The following is a 23959-nucleotide window of genomic DNA, read 5'->3' as shown; positions in this document are numbered from 1 at the left end:
CACACAACTATTTTGTCTGTCATTATGTTTAAATCGCGCATAAATACTTTAAATGGTGCTTTTTATCGCACATGACCGGTCCCAATGTTTCTATTAATTTTCATCGAAATGTTATTTTGGCACGAAAAAACAAGTGCACAATTTAATTGATTTTTTTTTTTAATTAAATACAATGTGTCTCATTGCCGAAGTGCCGCAAGCAATCATCAAACATGCAATTAGTTGCCTAAACTGAAACTGGTTGACGGAAAAAATGCAGTCGATCATTAAATTGAGTGTGTTGTTTGCACAGTGTGCCTTTTTTTAAAAAAATGTATAAACGATTTTATTGTTTATTCAGCAATTAGCATAGTAATTAATTGGCTTGTTGAAGCGTAAAATCACATTTAAATGAGATTGAATAATAGATTTTGTGAGCGAGATTTTGTAGATGCTTGTAATTTTGCATTTTCGCCATAAAATATGCAAGATTGTCGATAAAATGAATACAGTAAATTAATTACATGCGATGATAACATAGTCAACGCAGCGTTAATTCATGCAAATCCATTCAGACTGCAACGTGCACAACAATCACGGCATCTAATCAAATACTTCACGAAGTTTTTAACGTTAATTACTTTATAGCGAATATTAAATTGATGTTTTTGAAAACATCAATCTCTCACTTAGTGGCACAAATTTTGACAAGAAAAGCTTCGTTCGTATGTATATATGGTACAGATTGCATCGATAGCTCGCGCAACGCGGTTCCCAGAGTGGAAATTATCATCAGCTAAAAATGGTAGCTTGTTCCAATCAACTAGCTATCGGTTACATCCTGCTGTTTGTCTTCAATTCTCCGTTGTATGCTAGCGAAGAAGGAGAGAGTTCATACTTGGCTCTATCATGTGAAAATCAGCAATGTCGGTTGTTGCACTCATAAAAGTACCAGAGAAATCATTCTCAAGTGATATCTTTCCATGCTGCTATACATTGTGGTCGATTTGCGAATGCAATAAATGTGAGATGTTGAAAAGGCGATAAGTTTTTATATTTGCTGCCATTTGAAGAAGCGACAACAGAAAAAAAATAAGAAAAATGGTCCATTTATCTGATTCGGTATATAGCCGAGCGTCGCTTGAGTTTCTGACGAATACAGTGTGTGTGTGTGTGTGTGTGTGTGTGTGTGTGTGTGTGACACTGTGTGTGCAAACGATATCTCCTTATTCAATCTTGTTTCGCATGAAATAAATGTGTGAAAATATGCTAAATGCTGATATTTCCGATTTGTGTACGATCATCGGGTCTATAGCCGTTACAACTGATGTCGACCGACAATACACATTCAAATGTGCAGTGAATGAATCGAAAAATGTGAACAGACGATACGATTCGATAATATATTTCAATCCAATGCTAATGGTATGTAAGTATTTTGTTTTCCTCGTCGCATTTTCGAGATGGTTGCGCTTTTTCTTTTCTTGGATTTCGTCGAATGGAAATAAAATCCTTGGCATCAAATTTGCTTTTGGTTTGATTGCATGTATTTCTATAGAAAATGGAGTCGCTTGCTAACGATAAGATTACATTGTCGATTTTTGCCGTTAATACCCTCACATTGCTCAAGTGTAAGCTTTATTCACACCGAATTACCTCCAAAAATGGTTCTATTTCGCAATAATCCGAGCCAAATGTAGAACCCAACATTTCGAACGCCCATCCAACATTGAACTACACGAAAACCAAACGAAAAGCTTTTGTAAACGGATTCTTTCCGTTTCCCTTTTGAACGAAAACACGCTCAAATGCGAATAAATAAGCTCAAGCAACTGAATTGACAAATAAATAAAAGTCGAATCATACGGTCGGCGTGATGGAGACTTCAATTCGAAGAAGACGAAAGAAAAGCGAGAGAATGGAAGGAAATACATAAAATGTACGGCATTTGCGAATTGAATATGCGAAGCGAAAACAAATTCAACACTCAACCATTGGAACATTCGCCAATGAACACAATCAACCATATTTTTCGTTCTTTCGTGTGTGTGTGTTTTTTTGTTCAAAAGACAAATTTTCTTTGAACCGAAAATGGTTTTTCCGTTTTCAAATGCTCAAACATATCGACGCATTTATAACTCCCATAAGAAATGGAAATACACTTAAGCCGGCTTTGGATCACATCCACCCGAAACACACATATACTCATGCATCGCGGTTGCGACGACGAGAAAAATGTTCTTGTTTTGTTGTACAACGAAAACCATCAACTCCAATCGAAATAAATAATAAATAAAGTCGAAAAGAAAACGAAACGCCAGCGAATTGAAGTCGGAAGGAAACGACAACCACACAACCAAATAAATATGTTCAAAGCAAAGAAAATGCCAATTCCAATGGAAAGAATTTCAACACGAGACAACCAAATTTAAATGTACACACACGAGCACAAAAAAAAACAACAAGACAAAATTGCAATGTCTTGTAGCAAGAGGTTGTCGATAACAAGGTACGACACTAAATCCGAATGATGAACCCAGCAAAATGTATATTATTGGTAGAGTAAATCCAACAAAAATTACATATACATTTTTGGGCATTTGTTCGCTCGTTTTGTTCAGTTGTTGCCATAATTTTGGCATGACGGAAAAGCCAGTACTTCAATTTCCGAGCAAGGAAAAGGGCTTTTATGTGTCAGTTAGTGCACATACATATATATGAAATTCGGTTTTGATAGCATCTTTTACCATTATAGTGTTATGTCGTCGTCGTCTTCATAGGCTCACATTTACAATGTTGAACGATGAATGAGTTGCTTGAAATGTGCTTCAATTTAGCATTAAATGTGATATATTTGCGGGGCAATCATGTCAAGTCAGTCAAGTGGTAAATCCACTGATTGCATAATGCGATAATGGAGGATATGTTGAATATTTCTTTTTTTCTTCACATTTTTCACCACCCATCAACTCTTAAACATCTTCAACTTTGGACAACGTTCTTTTTTTCACAGACTTTTCTTTAATATCTTCCTCTTGGAGTGCGTATAGTATTATATAGACGCTCTGGTCGGGCTTTTGGGAATATTCGTTATCATCACAAATCACGTAGATCAATAAAATGACTGATTTGGTATCTGCAATCAGCGACATATCGATTAGCTGTCGACACACACACACATCGTCCGGGTCGATTACTGTGGTTTCACTTCGAAAAGGTCAATTGTGAAAATCATTGTGCTCAATCACACAACATAGCGTCACTTGTGCTAACACGTTGTATAATAACGTATTAAATCGCATACGTTTTTTACAATAAACAACTAAAAATAAACGGGTGAAAATTGTGAAAACCAAATAAAAATTTACACTTGAGAGCAAAATGCATAAAATTGACATTCGCATTCAATGGAAATTGAATGGCATTGTTTGTTGTGCAAAAGGGAACCGAAGAAAGAAATATACTGGCTAATTTCCATTGCAAATTACATGTGTACGATGTACGTACGCGGTCTTTGTGGCATATGCGACCAATGGCAACTAGTCACTAGTGAGGATGGAATGTAGTAACCAGCCAACGACAAATAGCACTTAAACTGAACACAGTAACAATAACAATGAAACGCACCTCAAACAAGATGGCAATAACACTCAATGGATCGAATGTGGAAATGCACCGATTCGATACTTTGCGCATTCGTTGGCAATTCGTGTAATAGCGTGCTATGTGAGCAAATTTAACAACACTAATAATTCCATTATACTTTATTTACGGACAATTCGGTTCTCTTTTTATCATTTTCTTCGTATTTTTACGGTTGTTGTTGGCCGATTTTTACGATTATACGTCCATTGTATGAGAAAGCGTGAGTTTGTGAAGTATATAAATTGGCCACATGATTCGACTTGAGTGCTATTTGAATTGGTTTTGTGTAGTATCGCTATGTGTGTGGACTTTGGACGTCATCATCATCATCACGCTGCACAGTGCACACCCAAACCATTTATGGTTTGCTGTTGTATACTGCACATATTATATGTCGTTTCTATTGCCCTGCACTTTTCTCTCTCTTTCTTTGTCCATTTTTTATTTCCATTTTTATTGCTGCCATTTTATTTTCGCTGTTGACTTTTTTTAATAATAATTTTTGTGTGCCATGGAAATGAGTTTCATTTATTTTCCATCATAAATGCGGAGGAATATTAAAGCGCATAATAAAAAATAGTAATTTGTAGTAAATTAAAATATTCTGCGGCATTTCGATGGGTGAATGTCAGTTCAAATAGCAAATGTATTTAACCGAAATGTGTAAAACGCAAAATCTGAAACCACACCACAAAAAGGACACAATTGACATGCATTCTACATAATGAAGCGGTAGGTCAAGGAATGATTTCTTATGGCGTGTCATTAAAGAGAAGAAGAAAAAAGATGAGGTTGGTATTGGTGTTCATGTGAAAGCTTATCAAATCAATACTACATGTAATTGCCAATGAAAACAACATCCATTTGCTGATAACCATAATGTGAAGGCTGAATATAGAAATTCATTTCTCATATCGCATAATGTCCTATACGATATAACATGTGTTTAATTTTAACGATGAGCATTTGGTTTATGGTGTCATTGATATTATTACTGTAGCAATCGATATAAATATTAATGATTAACTGTGTGCGACCGCAAAAACATTTCGTCGTTTGCTCGGTTCGAACGGCGTAAAAAAAATCGCTAAGCACACCAGAAAATTATACGACAGATTAAATTATTTTATTTTATGAACTGATGGGAATTAACTTCGAATGCAGGTGTTAAAACATGAATGCCACACACATACCTGCGCACAAGTACAAACAGCCACATATTTTTAATTGAATATTTCTTTTTTTGGGGAGGATATATTATGAAATGCCCAAATTTCCCTGCCTCTTTTGACGATACGCTAGATGAATTTTATATCCATTCCTGCTATGCGCAGCTATTAAATACTTCGTTTATTTTCACATCATGGAACATTTCGTGAACATTTTGGACGTAAACGAACAGAGAAAAAAAAACGAGCATATTTTTATAGTTGCCCAGCAAAATAAAAAGATACGTTCGTTTTTATTTTTATGCACACAATAAAATGAAATTAAATACGATTTCGTTGGCTTGTTTGTATGTGCACAGCTTTTTATATGTAGTTTATATGCAAACTGAAATTACATATTATATATTTTTGGCTTATCGATTTTTATATTTTTGTTTGCTTGAGTGCGAGAGCATTATGCAAATATACATAATTTAATTAAAATTACATTTGCTACTATTTAAGCTTCAAAAGCATAAATCACAAGGCATGTAATTATGAATGCGGACGGGCGTAAAGAGGATTTCTTAAGTGTGTCTGTTTGATTTCATTTTTTTTATCAGTGTCGAGAGATTTTATATTCAAAATAAGAACACTTCAATTCCAATAAAAAAATAACCATCTTACAAGAAAATCTTTGACTTCAATCATCAGTACTTTTTCCTTCTCGTTTTTTATTCGAAGATACTGTTGAGACAGAGAGCAAATGGTTAGGTATGTTAATGTCTAGATTACATTCTCTGAAAACAACTTGATAAAAATAGACAAGAGGGTTGGTTTCAAATGAAATTCGACATTTTTTGACGAATTTTTTTTATTCTTCTGTATACATGGCATTCTGAGCGCTTTATAAATGATTTTAAAGCGAACGAATATAAAATATAAATTCCTATTCGCAGAAGCTCACAAATAAAGAAATGAACAATGCCATATTGCCGTTTCAAAGTCAGCAGAATAATGATAGATAAATATTATTATTCGTTCTTCAGCATTATGCGAAGGATGATGTTTTCGTAGCTGAGGGAAAAAAACGCTTCAAAGAAAAAACAACAAGAGAAAACAAAATCGCCGAGATATGCAATGAAGAAGAATACAACTATGTGCAACATTAAAGATTTTCTCGTTTTTATCACTGTCATAAAAGCAGCTTAACGCTGACATTATATACAGAAACAGATCAGACAACGATTTGGTTGGTGTTGTTGTGCGCTTGTGCATCTTTTGCTCCTTTTATTTATAAAGCCATTTCACATTTCATTGTTGGGACGACGTTTTCCCGTCGTTCGCACGTTTGTGCGCATTTTAACACATTTTTATTACATTTTCATCATTATCATTATGGATGGTGTGTGTGCGCGCTGTTAGATTCAACATTGCTGTCTTTTGCCATTCATCCCGGTTGCCGTCAAATCATATCGTCTTCAATCTCGTTTCAATATGAAAAGATGTTGCGTATTTGCCCGGAACCCCGGGTTACATTCACTTTGACGAGAGTATTTGTACGGCAACAATTTAACCACTAAAAAACCCCATTACACAGCGAATATTTCTAACACGATGACGAGCGCGTGAAACCATCGTTGCGAATTGCGTACGAAATATTCTTTCATTCATACAAAATGAGGCAAGTAGAAACATAAATTATGAAATCTCGTGACTACATTACGGCAAATTGCTAGTACACGGAGCAACAGCAGCAGCATTATCATCACAACAACAAAAGCAAACAGCAACAATGATGAAAGACGAACGAATAGATTGACACGAACACAGAATGGAGGATGTGAAGTGAAACGGATCCCCTTCGAAGTCGAATAGTAAACAATGTATGCCATAATGTCTCTGTGTTGTTAAACTGTAAAGTCGGTAAGATGATTTTAAGTCTCTGTTAGAGTGCATCGTTGTAACAGCTCAACGTTATTAAGGAGACTATACCATTATAATGGTTGCTGCTTGATGGCCCGTCTCATCTCGGGGAATGAGTGCACAACACATCGATCAAAACACGGAACTAAAATGCTTAACGCTTTTCCAAGTTATTGTCGTCATTTTTTCCTCCACTAACTTCACTTTATGACTGAACGTTGCTCTCTCGCTCTCGCTCTCGCTCTCTTGGCAACTTTGTGTATCTTTTAAATCGCTTTAGAATTCTTTCAGGATCGTTATTCTTTTTATCGTTTCCTTGTTTACTTAACAACTTTTGCAAGTTCTTTTCTCTTTTTTTTGAATTTCTTGCCCTTTTTCGTTAAAGTCATAAACTCAACTATTTCCACTAAGGCAAAATTAATCGTGAAATTCGTATCACATTGAATTCTTATGCGAATTTATTTATGGAACATTTCGCGAAAATGTTCACATTTTAGAAAACTCAAACGAATGGATTTTAAACAAAACGTCTGGCCCGTGTGTTTCATTTTGGTTCAAAAGTTGCATTACCATTCTTCAGCTTCATTTAAAGCAAAATCGCACATGCCAAAAAAAAGTGAATTTGATTTTACATGAGAAAAGCAATTACTGGCATTTGATGTTTTAGTATACATGTATAATAAATGATATGGAAATCAGCATTGTCAAATTCTTCATCGATTACATTATTAATTTAAAACAAGTGAATTAAGTGTGCGACATCATGTTCGGGAAATCAATGTTGGTTATTTTCAATGTTCTGCCACTTAAACATGTAATTAAAATGGAAATGAATTACGTTGAACATCAAATTCGAAAAATAAATTCGGTTAAAATAATCTTACTTTGATGTGCACACGCACCGTCAAATCCTGACAAAGTAGAAAAGACTCAAAATGTTTTAATGTCAATTAAAGCTTCTGCCAGGTTTATGACATGACATAAAATCTCATTACATTCACCCGAATACGTGTGCACATGTTCGGTAGAAAATGGCAAAAACGTTATTTGAATAAAATGTAGTTACACCTTACACGTCACTATTGGCTAAATACATTGGCTCCATTTGCATGCAATCATCGGTGTATGAACGATAAAATTAGGAGATGTATTAAATGTTGCCATTGTCGGTGTGGAAATAGTCATTAAAATCGGTTGGTTATTTTTGATATGTGCAAAGCGTACATGTGTGTGTGCATATCAAAAATTGTTGGATTTTCATCCGAACTAGTCTTTATATTCGTCGAAAACAATGACATTGAGCACCTTCATATTGCTGTAAACGGCTTCACTTTGAATTCCATTTAACTAAGTTAATATGGTGAGCAGCGATGTGTACGATTCTATCACACAATCACCGGTGCCGAATGGAAACGAGCGGCGTGATAATGCTAACACGCTAATGCGATTTCAGCAGACAAAGACAACAAAATGTGCTCGTAAAATGAAATTCCCATTAAAACATCATTATTCCATGTGTGATTTAATAATTAATTAATAAGAGTTCTCAACGCGATGGTTTTACATTCGACTCGAATGAACAGGTTGATGGTTGTAATATGCATATTTATACTATACGTACTATTTGATTCCGTTGATTCTTTAAGCTCAAAACGGTAATATTTAATAACGTGTTTTTGCTTGCATATCCTTACATACGAAGATGGGTGGGGACCTCTCTTTTGTCAGGTAAAATAATATGGCTTCGAATTTAGCCAGATTTTACGGTTCTGCTTCTGACGTAAATGATACGCGGTGAATATATGCATTTTCAAGTCGAAAAGCACATTAAAGCACTCATTCTCACATACATTTAATAAATATAAAACTTTGAACGGAGGGTTGAAAATCCGAAAACATGATTAAAATATATATACACACAGCTGGGATTGTATACGATTACCGTGTATGTACAGAACATGGTCCTTTATGTACGAAATCACTTAAAAATTGAACTCCGAACAACGCATAATAATTAAATAAATTTAATACTTAAACTTTTCATGCAGCATTGTTGGTTTATTTGTGCATTGTTTGAAATCTGCCAAAGCAAACGTATTGGAATATATTTATCCACAAAATTACACTATTGAAGCTTCGTGGTTCGTAATAAAATACAGAAGCAATGTTAACGAACGAATGAAATGGAGTAAAATCCAATAAAATATTCAAAATTTTGTGAAATTCCACTTGATAGGTGGAATATGCTTCGCCCTGCATTATTTAGCGTTCAAAATGAACAACAAGTGATCCCGGGATATGATAATAAAATGTTTAAACTGAAGAAGAAGAAAAAACACACTGGCTACGGGCCTCACAAGGGTTTTTGTACAGGAAACAACGTATAACTTTTTGATACATGTAAACAGTGTTGCAAGCCTTTCAGTGTGCGATAGTTACGAATTACAAACATTTTCACTTTTTGAATGCAACACCGAAGCAATTGCTTGAAAATTGCGGTGAAATTTATTTGTTTGGAACGGAAAGTAATTGATGTGCTTCCTCGTAAATTCCTGCTTACAACGGACCCTTACACATGATTATCGCTTATTGGTACGTTGCTTGCTTGCCTCTATTTCTCAATGTGTGCCTCAATGTTATTTCATTTCAACTTTCTACCATTTCACAAACGAACCAGAGCTAAATTCCGTTCCGAAGAATCAAGCCAAAACTTTCTTTTATTCTCATTCTTGGTGTCTGTATACTGGTATACACACATATATTTTGTTGGCGCTGTCTGTTTGCTCCAAAATGAAATTACAATTAAATTAAGTCAGGTAATTAAAACATTAAACTTTGTACGCAGTCACATGCTTCTTCTCCGATTCCGTCTGAGTCCGTTTTTTGTTGTTGTTGTTGGGGCTATCACAGTGAGACTACCTGTAAATTGCTACTGTTCTAATTGGAAACGACGAAGTTGTTACAATTAAAGGAAAAAATCGGGCCAACTTTAATTAGTCAAGTTTTATAAGCGTTTATATTTTATGGAATTCACCTTGGGAGAAACATTTTATTTAATTAGATTTTCGCTAGGATGTTGAGATTTACATGCGTTAAATTCGCACAGGATTTTCTGCACATAAATGAGAGACATTCGGATGTATTTATTCGGAGGGGTTGGAATTTTGTTTGCGTGCGCTTTATTCGTTCAAATGTATAATTTCTCTGTTCATTCTTCATTCTACCGAAGCGAATAATATTTCAAAGCAGAAAAAAAGACTATTGTTGGTTCCTTCTTTCTTCCGTCCGTTCCATTTCAAGGCAACATAATTTCAGTATTTTTGTGTTGTTCGTGAACTGAAAGTGACTCCCAAAATTCATGGCGGTGTATGCCAAAAAAAAAAAAACAATATTTATTTGTGTAATAAAAAATTATATGGAAAGTCGTTGACACCATTATCGTCATAAGAAGTACATAATACAGTCTGGTCGGTCCTTTTTAGCATAAAATCATAAAATATCACCGCAGCTGAGGCTATGAAATAAAATTAGAGAAATTTTGATGGTGCCATAATGATGCCATTAAATGACATTTAACTGTGCAGTGAGACGCTTAACACACATTTTCCTTGGCATCGTTGAAAAAAAAAAAGAAATAATGTGGCCATCATAAAAAAAATACAGCCAACAAAAAAACGCAAATAAAATGATTTTTTTTTTGTTTGCTTTTTATTTAACGATTTTTTCCCTCTGTTTGATGTTGCAATCATTGCTAATGGCAGCTGGTGGTTGATTTTTTTTCTTCTTTTCGTTTTCGGTATTTCATGTGACACATACACACACAGATTTGACAAAAATAAAGTGCAAGCGACACACGGAAAGATGGCTGAAAAATTAGTGGGCAAATTGTATTACATTTCTGCAAATACCGTTTCATGCCTCGTTTTGTCCCATGGGTCTGGTTATTGTGTTAGCATGAGCATTTTATGGATGCCATTTATGACCGATGCTGAATAGAGAAATCGGGTTTTTACGACAAACATAGTTGAATCCATCAAGCCAAGCCAGCTTGAAAAACGAGCGTCAACACTACAAAATGGCTAGATGGCAGAGATAATAAAACGAAGGCGTTGAATGTTTGTGGTCATGAACTATTCTCAATGTGGTAATCTAGTGCATGCGAAGACTATCTACGCTCTGGTATAGTAACAACCTTGTACTTTGATGATATAGACCGGAGGCTATGATTCGAATATAAAAGAGTGAGTGTTTGATGTAAGAATATGTAGATTGCGTCAGCTGCTACATCAATAAAATCCCGTAACTCGTCAATAATAAAGATTTAAATTGTCAGATATCATATTGGCTTGACTTTTTAGCCTTTCTAAATGAATGCGATGGCCTGCCATTTCCATCGCTATTTTTCTCTCCTTCGCATCAATCTTGCTGTGCAATTAATGTCGCTAATAAGACAAGAATATAAAATATATGCAAATATATTGGATACATTGTAGTATTTGAGTAAAATAAACGTCAATTTGAATGGCTTTGATAACACTTTTCAAATGGAATTGAATATTTCAATTGATTTTATATTTCCGTGTCAATTTCAACGCTACAATGTCCGTTTTTGATCTCAAAAAATGCTGCAGTCAATGTATATTTCAATTTTTCATAGTCTTAAAGTACATAAAAACCGCACACCAACAACATTTGCTGCATTTCATTTCACCGCATTGACAATAAAATTTTATTTGCAACATTTTATGGCTGCATCTTAAGCAGTGAATAAATGGATGCTGCATGCCAATGACACATATAGAATATATCAACCGAAAACTTCGAGTGAAAAAGAGGCGGCAATGGCTGCCAAGAGCTGACGATGATGTAAAGCGTCGAGAGAGCGAAAGCAATGGCGTGAGCATACAATATATACATTTTATATTATTATCATTTTGGGAACCCAAAATTGGGTATTACAAGTTTACACTCAAAAACCGTAATAATAAACCGACAACATTGTCGAGCAACGAAATCAAGTAAACATTGAAACAAAACAAAAATGTCTGTATCGTTTGAATGAATATGTGCAAGAAACGATAAACAATGCACGAAAAAAATAATATACCCAAAATACGTTTAACATGTTTAACAGATCGTGAAATTGAGTTTTTAGCATGAAAATTGCGCGCATCGCCGACACCCGACAAATAGCTGCCTTTACAGAATCGTAATTGAACGATACATAGCGCTACTACATTGCATGTGACACACGACACAGCTATGCAATTCTGTGATTTTCTGAAGAAAAAAAAATATTCAAGAGATAGTGTAATAAAATCACATAAAGACCGTCTCAGCAACAACACTGCTCAAATTCAATTACGAAAATCTTATCGCTCCTTGTTAAATTAAATGCATTCATTTTTGTAATGAGCAATTCCATTTATATTCAAAGTTACATTTAAAATGCAAGAAATTGTTTACATATTTATTTATTTGCTTTTTTATGAGTGCAAAAAAAACTTATAAAATGTCGGAAAATGGAAGGGCCGTTTAAGCGCAACCAAACAGAATCACGCGGTCGACAGAAAACATACATTTTTCGTGTGTTTTTCAGCAGATCGACAAAAAGTGTTAAAAAGTTGTAAAAAGTTGTAAAAAGTTGCATTACAACTTTACAAATGACTGATCACACCGCATCGTTACAACCAATTAAATTCGTTGTGTTTTCATGTGCGCGCCGTTGTTTTTTTCTTTCTTCATTGAGCCAGATCGCTTTTATAATGTTCGTGGTCTTTTTTTTGTTCACTCTTATTCCAATGGACGCATCGATTGAATTTCAATGGTGCAATCATAAAGTGGAATTCATTGTTGCATGTAATCATGCTAACAATAGCAATCAACCGATACACATTTGATATGCGCTTATTATTAAACCAAATTGAACATCATCAAGATTTTCCATGAACATAATGCACACACACACACAGTGTGCAGGGCGCACATATCACACAGCACACATACAATGTTGATAAACGTAATAAATAAATACATATTTGTTCAGCGACGCGGAAGCGAACATCCAACTCCAATAATCATGAAAGCATGCGCATCACATTCCGATACCATGGAAATATTTCAAACTTTTTTCTCGCAATAAACAACAATATTTAGGCACTCAATATTCAAACCGTTTGTTTTTAAACGTATTTTTATATATTTCGATCTTTTTCCACAATCATATGCTTTTTTCCACAATTGCAGCATGCATATATTATTAATGATGATTACCATACTTGTGCACATATCTTCGGAATTAAATTCCATTTTTTACGTGCTCATTAAATTCTCCGGCGTGCACTTTTTTTACCGTATAGAAATTATAATTTAATTTATACATTAACATCAATTTTAATTTAAAAATTGCTGGCCTATGCTCCCACAACACTGTGCTGTGTGCATTTGTGTTTCAAAGTAATGACGTGCGACTGGATTTTTTTTCATTATGGACACAGGCGAGAGGAGAAAAAAAATCGACTGCACCTACAATAAATTATCGACAACATAATTTGCATGTGTAATTAAATTTTAATGGAATTGAAAATTAAAATCAATTAAAAGCGCAGCGAATGGATCCAGTCAATATAATCGTCGTGGGCGCGCGAAATGAATAATCACTATAATTTTTTTATCCACAGCCAAATGTGCCGTGGCTTCTGGTTATGCTTAATATTAAGAGAACATTTCGTTGAAAATTTTTCGTTATTGCTTTGATTGACTCGCTTGAGTCAACATGCAATAAAATTCAATTAAAATAAAAAAAAATCACCGTTTATACATTCATATATACGGACGATAGATAAAACATCGAATATTACTCTCACTTAAGACTTAATTTGTGAGTTGGCATAGTTAATGAGGCGCAGTTTAATGATGTTTTGCAATTCATATCGTTTCACGCGTCTCGTTACATATAATTTAGCCAGTGAACGCAAACGATCTCGTTGTGCTGTGTGCAGTAAACGTCGTTTGAGAATTCAATTCAAGCATTTGTGCAATTGCCATTTTGCATTGGACTCTGCACCCATAATAATCGACCAAACCAATTTTCATGCCATTTCATTCACATCTTGGTTTTATCTCATTCGGATTACCGTATGGCATTTTAAATCCATTTAATTCGCATCGCAAACAATTTTACGAGCTCAAAATTGAAAAATATTGTTTGAATTTAATTTTTGCTATAAATTTTTGTTCAATGATATTGAATTTATGAAACAAATTAACACATTTGCTGTATGCATGTGTGTATTTGTATGCGCCTAAGCAAATAACAAAAAATTACACCAAACAAATTTATTACACATTTGTTGAATGTTTATCGTTTACTTCAGACATTAGGTTTGAGCTATGGATATAGCGGCTGCTATTTCATAGCCGCTATTCATAGGCGCTATTGATCTCGTTTTAATGCATTTATGCATATTGTGCGTTATTTTCTACATCTCTCTCGTACTCACATTGAAATGTACAAAAGAATAGTAGGCTATGATATTCCTACTCGGTTTTACATACAGCACACGAATTAAATAGCGCCTATGAATAGCACCTATAAAATAGCAGCCGCTATATGCATAGCTCGAACCTAATGTCTGGTTTACTTTGAGCTTCAATTGTTTGATTCAATGGAAATGAATTCCGTTTCACATAAACACACACACCACATCATGTAGAAGCCCTAAGCAAACGAACAAGTTTTGATGCTGTAGAAAAGGATTGTAGAAATACCCAAAGAGAAAATCAAATATAGAAATATTGACGAGTTCAACACTTTTTATGGAATTGTTTTTTCTCTTGGCGCCAAAATGAAGTGTGTGTTTTTTTTTTCAAATAAGTTTTATTTGCCAAGCTGATCAAACAGTTTGTGTTTAATTTTAACAGTTTCGAACTAGATATACGATGTCAAACTAAACCGAATAAATAATGAATAATGTCAAAATATCTCGTATAAATGTCAACACTGATACTTCGAATAGAGTCTTTCTCCACCCATTTTATAATTGAATTCGCTATCTCCAATTGATTTTACCACACACACCGATGTCTGCACACACAAACACATAATAAAATGTTTCAAAACATGAAAAAGTTTTGTTTTCGTAAATGATGCGATTTTTTTTCTCGGAAATATCTCACGCGTGTCTGTCGCACAAGTAAATCATGTCATGTTGATTGTGGGTTTGTTGTTATAATTTATATTATCTCATTAAATTATTCACAAAATACCAGGTAATTTATGCGAATTCGTAATACGCTAAATTATTTAATTATTTACATGAATTTCGTTTTTGTTGCTCGGTCAATTGGATGGGGATCGTTCGTTCACTTGGCAGAGCGCGCATATGCAAATGACCGACATTATGCAAAATATGCTATTTATAAGCCCAGATGAAACGTGTTTGAGGCATCAAGGCTTATGCAAAATCATATTTTTTTTTCGCAAAAATTACGCTTCAATGAAGTTAACGAGAATGACTGAAAAAAACCAACTGAATTAAATTTTAAAAAACGAAGCAAAAAAATACTTGAAAAAAAACGTGTAAATTTATGTAATTTTCTCAATTAATCATTGGACATGCGTTTAGGTATTGTGGTTCACTCTCGAATTATTATTAGTTTTCAGAAATGCAGACATAAAAAGGCGTCCAACGCATTTGATCAACGCCGCATATTTTTAGCGACTACATAATTTTCTGTTGCTTTTTTCTCTTTTCTTCTGAATGATATTTCGTGTTGTTGTTGTTTTTTTTTTGTGTTTTTGCATTTGATTTGAATAACAAAATGCATGTTAACATGATGTTTTTGTTTTGATGTGGCTGCTTTTAAACTATACGTTCGCTATAAATGTGCGCGTTTTTTGAATGTTTAACGATGCAGGATATAAACAATTGGAAGTGAAGCGTGTATGAATTAAATGCTGTGTTATTGTTGAATTTTGTCCCGGCTATTTACACCAACTATTGTTGTGGGTTTCACGGCTCTCAATTAATTGAATCAAAATTAATAAAGTGAACAGGCGAAAAGCAAAAAAAAAGAGACGAACGAAAATAATCAAAAGGCCTCAACAACAATGTTAATTATGTTTTGATTACATGCATTCGATTTGCTCGTAACGAAAATCGAGAGAGCAGAAAAAAAGTAACACGCTTTTCGGTAGGCGTGTATTTGATCAGAATTATCGCACGCGCAAAAAAAACAACAACATTGTTTTCATTTGATCGAAACTAAAGTGCCAATGCCATTGCAAACCCAATTCAAATATCTCAATCATTTTTCGCCCGTTGAGTATGCGCTTGTTGCATTTGTTGGTGTGTTTTTTTTGCTCCATTGAATTAATTACATGTATTAAATGCTTACAAAGTGCTAATAATGGCGCACGACACCAACTACAATGTTTGTTTAAAACATCAGTTCGTTTATCATTCATTGAAACTAGATATATTTGAATTTTTGCATGGTTTCTTGTTTCGCATGCGGTTATTTCAATCGCTTTTTTTTCGATTTTTGTTAGCCATGTGCAACTGTGGCAATAAGCGGCTACTTATAATATTATTTAGGTGTGTCTATTCGGTTTAGCGTGCTAATCAAATGCACGAAATTGAGGTTTACGTAATGGCAAATAATTTACAAGAACAACTACTGATTTCTTTTTTTCTATTTCTCCTGTTTTTATTTCCATTTTTTTCTATTTCACGTCAAGTTTTTTTTTGTTCGCCAGCTTGTTTGCTCACTTTGTCTCTTTGATCATTTCATAAATGAATTTATCGTAAAATAAAATGAGCAGCGTTTTTATGGGTCCGTTGGGTGCATTGGATATTCCACGGCGATAGCAAATTATACAATAAACGTAGCAAAATGGACAGTTATAACACTTGGTCGTGCTAATCGACGCTAATTGAGAGAAAATGCCATTCACATTTACGATTTTTGCCGCGTGATGTTCATTTTAAAATGCCTTTGGTGTGGCCAAATAAATTTGCAATTGGCGATAATTTGATTTGTATGCAAATGTCAAGACCTAAGTTAGATGTCAAAGCGAACAATAATAAGATTGATCCGCATTACTATAATCCATCTCAATCAATTCACACATTTTCTATTTTTCGAGTTTAGCGTATGACAAATCTTAATCAAGAAATGCAATTTCGTTTTACTCTTTCGTCAATTTACACTCAATGTGTTTGCGTTCATTTTATCTGCGGGCATTAAAATCGAGACCCGGATGAACTTCATTGATTTATTTGAAGAAAGCGTTCACGCTGACTGAAAAAAAAATCAATTCATAAGATCGTTAAAGTTCCATCATTTTCTGCGTGTCCCCCTTCTACAGTCAGTCAATCAATTCGAATCGCTTGTTTTATAGCAAATGCTATTGCATTGATAAAACCGCCGATTCTTTATTAAAAGTTTGTGTAAAACACAGAAGCGACCAAAGCCACAGTTTGCGCTAATAATTTAATTTGAAAAAGTTTTAATGGCTTTTCTCCATCTTCGTCGTCATTGTTTTTGCTGCTGTGGATGTGACTGTTTTTGTTGTTGTTGCAATCATCATTTTTTATTTTCTTCTCTCTTCTGTTTTCCTCATTTAAATTTTCTTCCGCTGGGTGTTTATGTCAGACCCAGTGTGCGTATAACGGTATCGCCACAAAACGTTGATGTCGATAAATTGTGCGCTTGTTATAAATTTTGCTTGCATAAGTTTATGAAGTGCGCTGGCATCAGATATCTCTCTCTCTGTGTGTTGGCCGCTACATGTCGATTCGATAACCGAGGCGAGCAATACCCTCATCACATCTATTTTCAAAATGAAATATTCGCGACAACATCGACACTGCATAATGTGCCATAAGAATAAAGACTTTAAGCATATTTACTTTCGAGTGGATTTTCTTATTTAACTACTTTGCATTTTATATTACGTCAATTTATACACATTTTTTTTTCTTATTCTTCGGCTCTCTCTCTCATTCTATCGGACCAAATAAAAAGCGGAGAAATATCGAGGCACGGGAACATTATGATGGCCGCGAGATAAAAATTTTCTTTTTTCGCACAAAATAATGTACGCGAAATCGTGTAGTAATTTTCATTTGGTAAATGTTTGTAGAAGAACCATAAGCTTCTCTTATTTTTACGTTGTGTATTTTGACTATGGCAATTTGTATTCATTTATATATATTATTTTTCTTCTTCACTTGCGTCGTATGATTGTGATGAGAAGAAGACAGAACCCCAATGCATCGAATCAAAAAAGCGGTAAATGAGCGTTGCCATATAAATTCAACGGATAATTATATTCAACTTGCAATATCGTTACAACACGAAGGTTGAACCGTGTTTTACATACAGCACACGATTTGAAACAAGAAACCTGCTCAGGGGCCGCTGTCTTCTTTCCTTCCATCGTTCGCTGGCGGAATGAAAGAAAAACAACCGTCCAAAGAGACTGTTTCCTTTTACGTTGAGTCTTTTAACAAGATGGTTCATTTAATCTGCCTTCAAAAATGAAGTTTCTGATTTTTTTTCCTCTGCTGTACTTGTTTTTGTTTTACTTATGTTAAAGTCTCCTTTTATAAATTCTACCCTCGTTTCTTTGGATACTCCGCATTTGTCTGTGTCTGTGTGCCTGAAAATTAATTACGATGCAATGTCGAAAAATATGGCTCTTGATGATGGTGGCGGTGGCGGAGACCAACTCAGGCGAAAACAAATTTTAAATTATTTGAAAATTAGACGGTGGCAAAAATAAAGCTGCGAGCCACAAAATTAGTGGCAAGTGAAATATGATGTGCTGTGTTTTATAATGAGTCGCTGGATCTTCTTATGTATGCAAAGGAACCGCTGAAAATATTCACATTTCGAAAAAAAAAATTCAATCCATTTCCGTTGCTTCAACGAAAACAACAAGATTAAAGTCGACACGCGGTATCCTTTTTTGTGTCGGCCATAAAGAAACAGAAGTAATTCAATTTTGTTCACAATTCCGTTCGTTTTTCCTGTTCCAATATTTATCTTCATAATCTTTTAATAATTAATAGATTTTGTGTTCTCCCTTTTTGAAAGAAAACTCAAACATTTCACCCTCATCGTCAACGAACCTCAAATGTTTTTTAATAAAGGGCAGCAAAGCATAAAGTTTTTCCATCGTTTTCTTTATTTAATTCTCTTATTAAGCGCTGTATTGAATATTTAAATCTTGAAAATTCGTGATTTCTTTTTCTCTGAAGTTTTTTCTCCGAAAATGATTCAAATGATGGCGACTTGATAATTCCAACTTAATATAGTCGACAACATTTAAGTGTCCGGAAAATTGTGAAATTCGCAAAAGTGAAGATAAATAAAAGTTTTCGCCGAAAGAAAATGTACAAAATATTTCAATTCGTGCGATGATTGCGAAGTATGAGAACGTGAACAAATATCCATTTTTCATCTGGCAGCAATTTGCACTTTACAAAATGCTATACCTGCAAAAAAGGCGTATTCGAGTTGAAATGATTATATTTTCGGTCTTTGTCCCATCCGCCAACCATCTCAGCCAGAACTCCATTTCGAAAATGAATGCGCATGGGTTTTTTCCATCGAACTACAAAATTCACATTAAAAAGTATTCTTTCGCTTTAGTTTTTTTCATGCACACTTTGAATTTCCATGGAAAATGAGCAGATAAACTTCGAATAGAATAGTCAAATTTAAACTTTTTCTTTTTCGCTCTTTCGGTTTTATTGCAAAAAAATTATTTGCATTTCTCGTTCCGCTTCTATTTTTGTCTATCCATTTATCGTTTCTCTTTGTGCGCGCGATAATGTTCAGATTAAATGCAAATCCGAGTGTACTGATTCTGTTCAGCGAGACACTTCATGTTGCCGAACAAAGAAATGAGCTTGGGATAGATAAAGAACCATAGAGCAAAAAAGTCTCTTGTCTTCTCTGGAGAGGATGAAACTAAATTTAGCTGGACTATCATTTTTGTCATGGTAAATATTTGCAGTGATTTCAACTGGAGCACAATCCAAAGGAGCGAACAATGACACCAAGCGCAAAATATGCGAAAATATTTCTTTCGAGAAAAAAAATTCTTGCAAACGTAACACTCGCATAATTTAACAGTATTTGTCGCTCTTTTCTCCTTCTTGTATGAGTCCGTTTTTTTTCTGCCACCGTCATCGCTTACCAACATTTTTATAAAGAGATGCTTTTTATTTGAAATTGAAAAAGCGAAAGAAAAAACAAAGTTGAAAAGAACACCGTTCAAATTAAATAAAAAAATGAATACATAGAGCAAAAGAGAGGTAGAGAGAGAGGGATATGAGGCAAAGGAAAATAAGCACTGCATCAGCAACAATGGAGGATCTCCCACAAAGGCTGAGTACTTCAGCTTTTTTTTCGCCGTCTTTTCCCCCCGCATAATTTCAGCGCTGTCGCACTTGATGCCATAATGAACGAATTTAAGTACGTGTATGAACCACCTTCTTTACAAACACATGAAAAGGCGTATCACAGCATAGAATAGAACAGAACGATAAATAAATTTTACATAAATAGACCCGACAAAAACTGCTGGAAAATGTCGTTCCATTTTCTCTGTGTGTACATAAAAAAGTTCATTCGTCAAAAAACGTCAAAAAGAAAAAAGTAAGGATAAAACGGAAGCCAGAATCAACGACAGAAAAAAAGTGTACAAATGTTTTCCTAGAAAGAAGCAACATACAAGTCACCATAATTACAGATTCTGGTCGTTTTTTTGTTCCGAACATTTTTTTTGACTGGTACTTCATTCAAAAGTCCGCACTTTTTTTTAATTACCATTACCACTCCTGTTTCCATGGCTCTATTTAATTAAGGAGAGCGATTTAATTGGAAAGCGTTTATGCAAATAGCGATGAGCGAGCAGAGAGACACAGCACTCTTAGACATGTTTTATGTAATACAAATAAAAAAAAGTGCGATGAACGCAAGTGGATGGAAAATCGCGTCAAACTGAATATATAAGAGCGAATCTTATGGCAAATGTATGTGTATGTATATAATCGAAATGGAAACATTGAAAACACACCGAATATGAATGGAACAAAAAAAGAATCTTGATGCATTCCAAGCGAGACTTTAATGCACCGTCAAGACAAAAGAGAAAATTTAGCGCGAGGAAAACTAACGGGAAAAAAGATTTTCAAATTAAACTTAAAATGCACGAAGAATCAAAACGTAGAAAAAGCAAGTGCATTGAGGGTTTCTCTCTCTCTCTCTCTGGCATCTTTCGTCTTGAATTTCTCGAAGTGAAAAACGAATGAATGTTGAAAGACTTGTTTATGTTCAGTGCGACAATATGAGTGGTGTACATTTGTGAATGCTAAAAATTTATGTACTTTAGCAGTTACGAATGACTTCCGTTGGAGAATAACTTTTTCGCTTTGAACGCGCACTCCAAGTGCTGTGCATTTCACTCATAAAAACAAAAGTTCTGAGCATTTTTTTTTTCATCTTCCAACTGTGTATTGTTGCATAAGCAGAAAAAAACGCATCCGCTTTTTATGCAATTTTTTCCACTTCCGAATCAGTTTGTTCTCTGTGAATTTACAATTCAACGGGGTTACGGATGCAAAAGGAAAATTGGAGTCTAGATTTTATTAATGGTTCAGATTGTTCCGTTTTGTGTTTATTTGGTATGGTTTCATTTTTTTTTTTTCTCTCGTCCCGTTTTGTTATCGTATGAAAAATATGCTGCTCTTTTTCTGTACACCAATTTTTAGCTCTTTTTTTGTCAAAGTATTATTCAATGGGCAAATGGTTCTGGGTTTGTTGATGCGAGAAATACATGGAATTGGTCATCAAAGTCGGGAAAAAATAATTTACTTCGATGACAGAAACGCTCATTCATTATGCGACGCATTGGTACTGAAACCATTTTTTTTTACATTCGTAATTAATTTGCCACAAGGTTTAAACGAGTAACCATAAAAACCACGCATTTTCCTGTGAATTGAGATGAGAGCAAAAAAAATATGGAAACTATTAATGGAAGCATATTTCTTTGTGGCATTGAACGGAATAATATCAAAGGACATTAAAAGCAACAGAAAAATTGAGTAAAGGGCTTTGTAACAACCATTCGTTGCTCTCTTTCTCACTTCAATTATACCACTTGAATTCAAATTGGAAAAATGTTTCATTGGTTGATGCTTTTTTTTCTTTTCACCTTTTCATCATAAAATGAATCTCGAAAGAGAATCAAAGTATAAAATTTACGTTCAGAACGTGGTCACCCATTTTGATATGAAAAGTAAAGTGGATTAAAAGTTGTTCATTAAAAATTCTGCTATAGAAATGATTCACAATTTCAAAAGAAGCTTAACCATTTTTTGATATGTAAATGGTTACCAACACCGGATGCGCTCGACAGCATCAACACCATTATGTGCAGTGAAACATATGGCACCATTCATGTTCAATAATGAAACTAATCAGCCGCACAATGTGTTTTTATACAGATAAATTGAAGATGATATCATAGATAACTCTTTTTGCTAGCATCTATTTGGTTCGAAGAACAAAAAAGGAATCACATTGTTGGGTCGAAAATCATCGATCCGTTCATAACACTATTTCGGTAAATCCGGATGGTAATTCGATAAAAGCAAATTCTGTTAGTTCATTCACCTTTACTTTGGGTTGCTGATGGTGTATTCATTCTAAAATCAAAGTAAACATATATTTGTGTACACCAATGTAACGTAAAGTAATGTAAATATCAAATCCGACCATAAGATTGAAAGCTATTGAACACATCTCAATGCAAATGATTGTGGAAGTATTTCCTTCCAAATTGATTGATTTGCTTGTATTTGTCGAACTGTTATCATTGATGGAAACCAGTAAATAATATTTACTATTTACTATTGATGTTAAGTGAACTGATACAAGATAAAAGTATCGAGAGTGATGAATACGAACATTTATCAAGATATATTGATTTGTTTCATATGTTTCCCAGTAAAAATTTCAACAAAATCTTTGAAATTGACTAAAAAAGGTGAGAATTTGATTAGAATGAATATTCTACCTGTTTCATCAACCTGCGTTATACATAAGTTTCACTTTAAAATGAAGTAATGATGTAATACCTTTTTAAAATTGCTTCGAATGAATTGATGTAATTTTTTACGGCTTCCGTACAATATTAATTTGTCGAACGCATTCAATAAGAATAAATATCTCATTTCATTCTTTTATATAAAAAGGTTTACCATATTTTTTTTTTCATCATTTATTTTTTGCTTCATTTTAAATTCAATTTTGTTTCGATTTATGTACATGATGGAATATTAAATTTTCTCAGCATAATTTTGGAAACCTTTTTGCGACCCTTCGATTGGGAAACGATTACCGCAAAACGGGGAAAGAATACAACAAAAAAGAGAATATCTAATTTCATAAATGGCTGAAATTGACATAAGAAAGTTGTGAACATTAAATATGCTCCCTTTCCCTCTCTCTATTTCCCCGATAACCGTTTGAATGACGGGCTTCATCTGCACAAATAAGCCGAGTTAATGGAAATTGCGGCATGTTCCCAACCTTCATTGTTCGACGAAATAAAAATATCGTCTGAAGAAAAATCGAAGCAAAAAAAAAAAACTTTGAAAATATATTGAATATTCCCATATCAAGTATGAAATCCAATAAAAAGAATGGAACCCAATACAGCGGTGCGGTGCAGAGGGTTGAAAGATATTGCCGAGGAAATGGTTTGTCATGACAAGTCAATAAATCATAAAATGGGGAACATGCACAAAAAAAGAGCTAAGAGATCGTTGTTCTGTGATTTCTGAATATGCTGTTCGCTCAACAAAAACGAGCGATTCACGTATGTAATCACAACAATAACAACGAAAATTCAAATGAATTATGACGATTGAGCGCCACAAACTACAATATATACCATTTCAAATTGTTATGGTGAACATCTTTCACAGCATGCATGCTTTTATGCATTCAAACATGACTTTTCCTTCATCATCCGTATCATTTCGAGAGGAAATTATCCTTGTGCAAGAGTACACACAAATGCTCCATATAACATTGTTAACATTTGAAGCGAATTCAACAATAAAGAAACACACAAATCGTCTGTAACATTTATATTTATGCTTTTCTTGAATACATGCTACAAATACAGAGCATTACGGTTTGCCGACAATACAAAAATCTGCTGAAATTGAACG

General features: G+C 34.2%; 1 protein-coding gene across 7 annotated transcripts in view; it reads right to left on the bottom strand.

Annotated features, from left to right (window-relative positions):
* LOC116344729 (autism susceptibility gene 2 protein homolog) overlaps positions 1-23959 on the bottom strand; it is a 221564-nt gene that overhangs the window by 12993 nt on the left and 184612 nt on the right. The gene's annotated exons all lie outside the window — the stretch shown is intronic.

The sequence above is a fragment of the Contarinia nasturtii genome, unplaced genomic scaffold, assembly GCF_009176525.2.
Source record: "Contarinia nasturtii isolate CC-2019 unplaced genomic scaffold, AAFC_CNas_1.1 Cnas_scaffold_1182, whole genome shotgun sequence".
Taxonomy (NCBI): Eukaryota; Metazoa; Arthropoda; class Insecta; order Diptera; family Cecidomyiidae; genus Contarinia; species Contarinia nasturtii.
The sequence above is the reverse complement of the archived record's forward strand: the minus strand, read 5'-3'. Positions and strand labels throughout refer to the sequence as shown.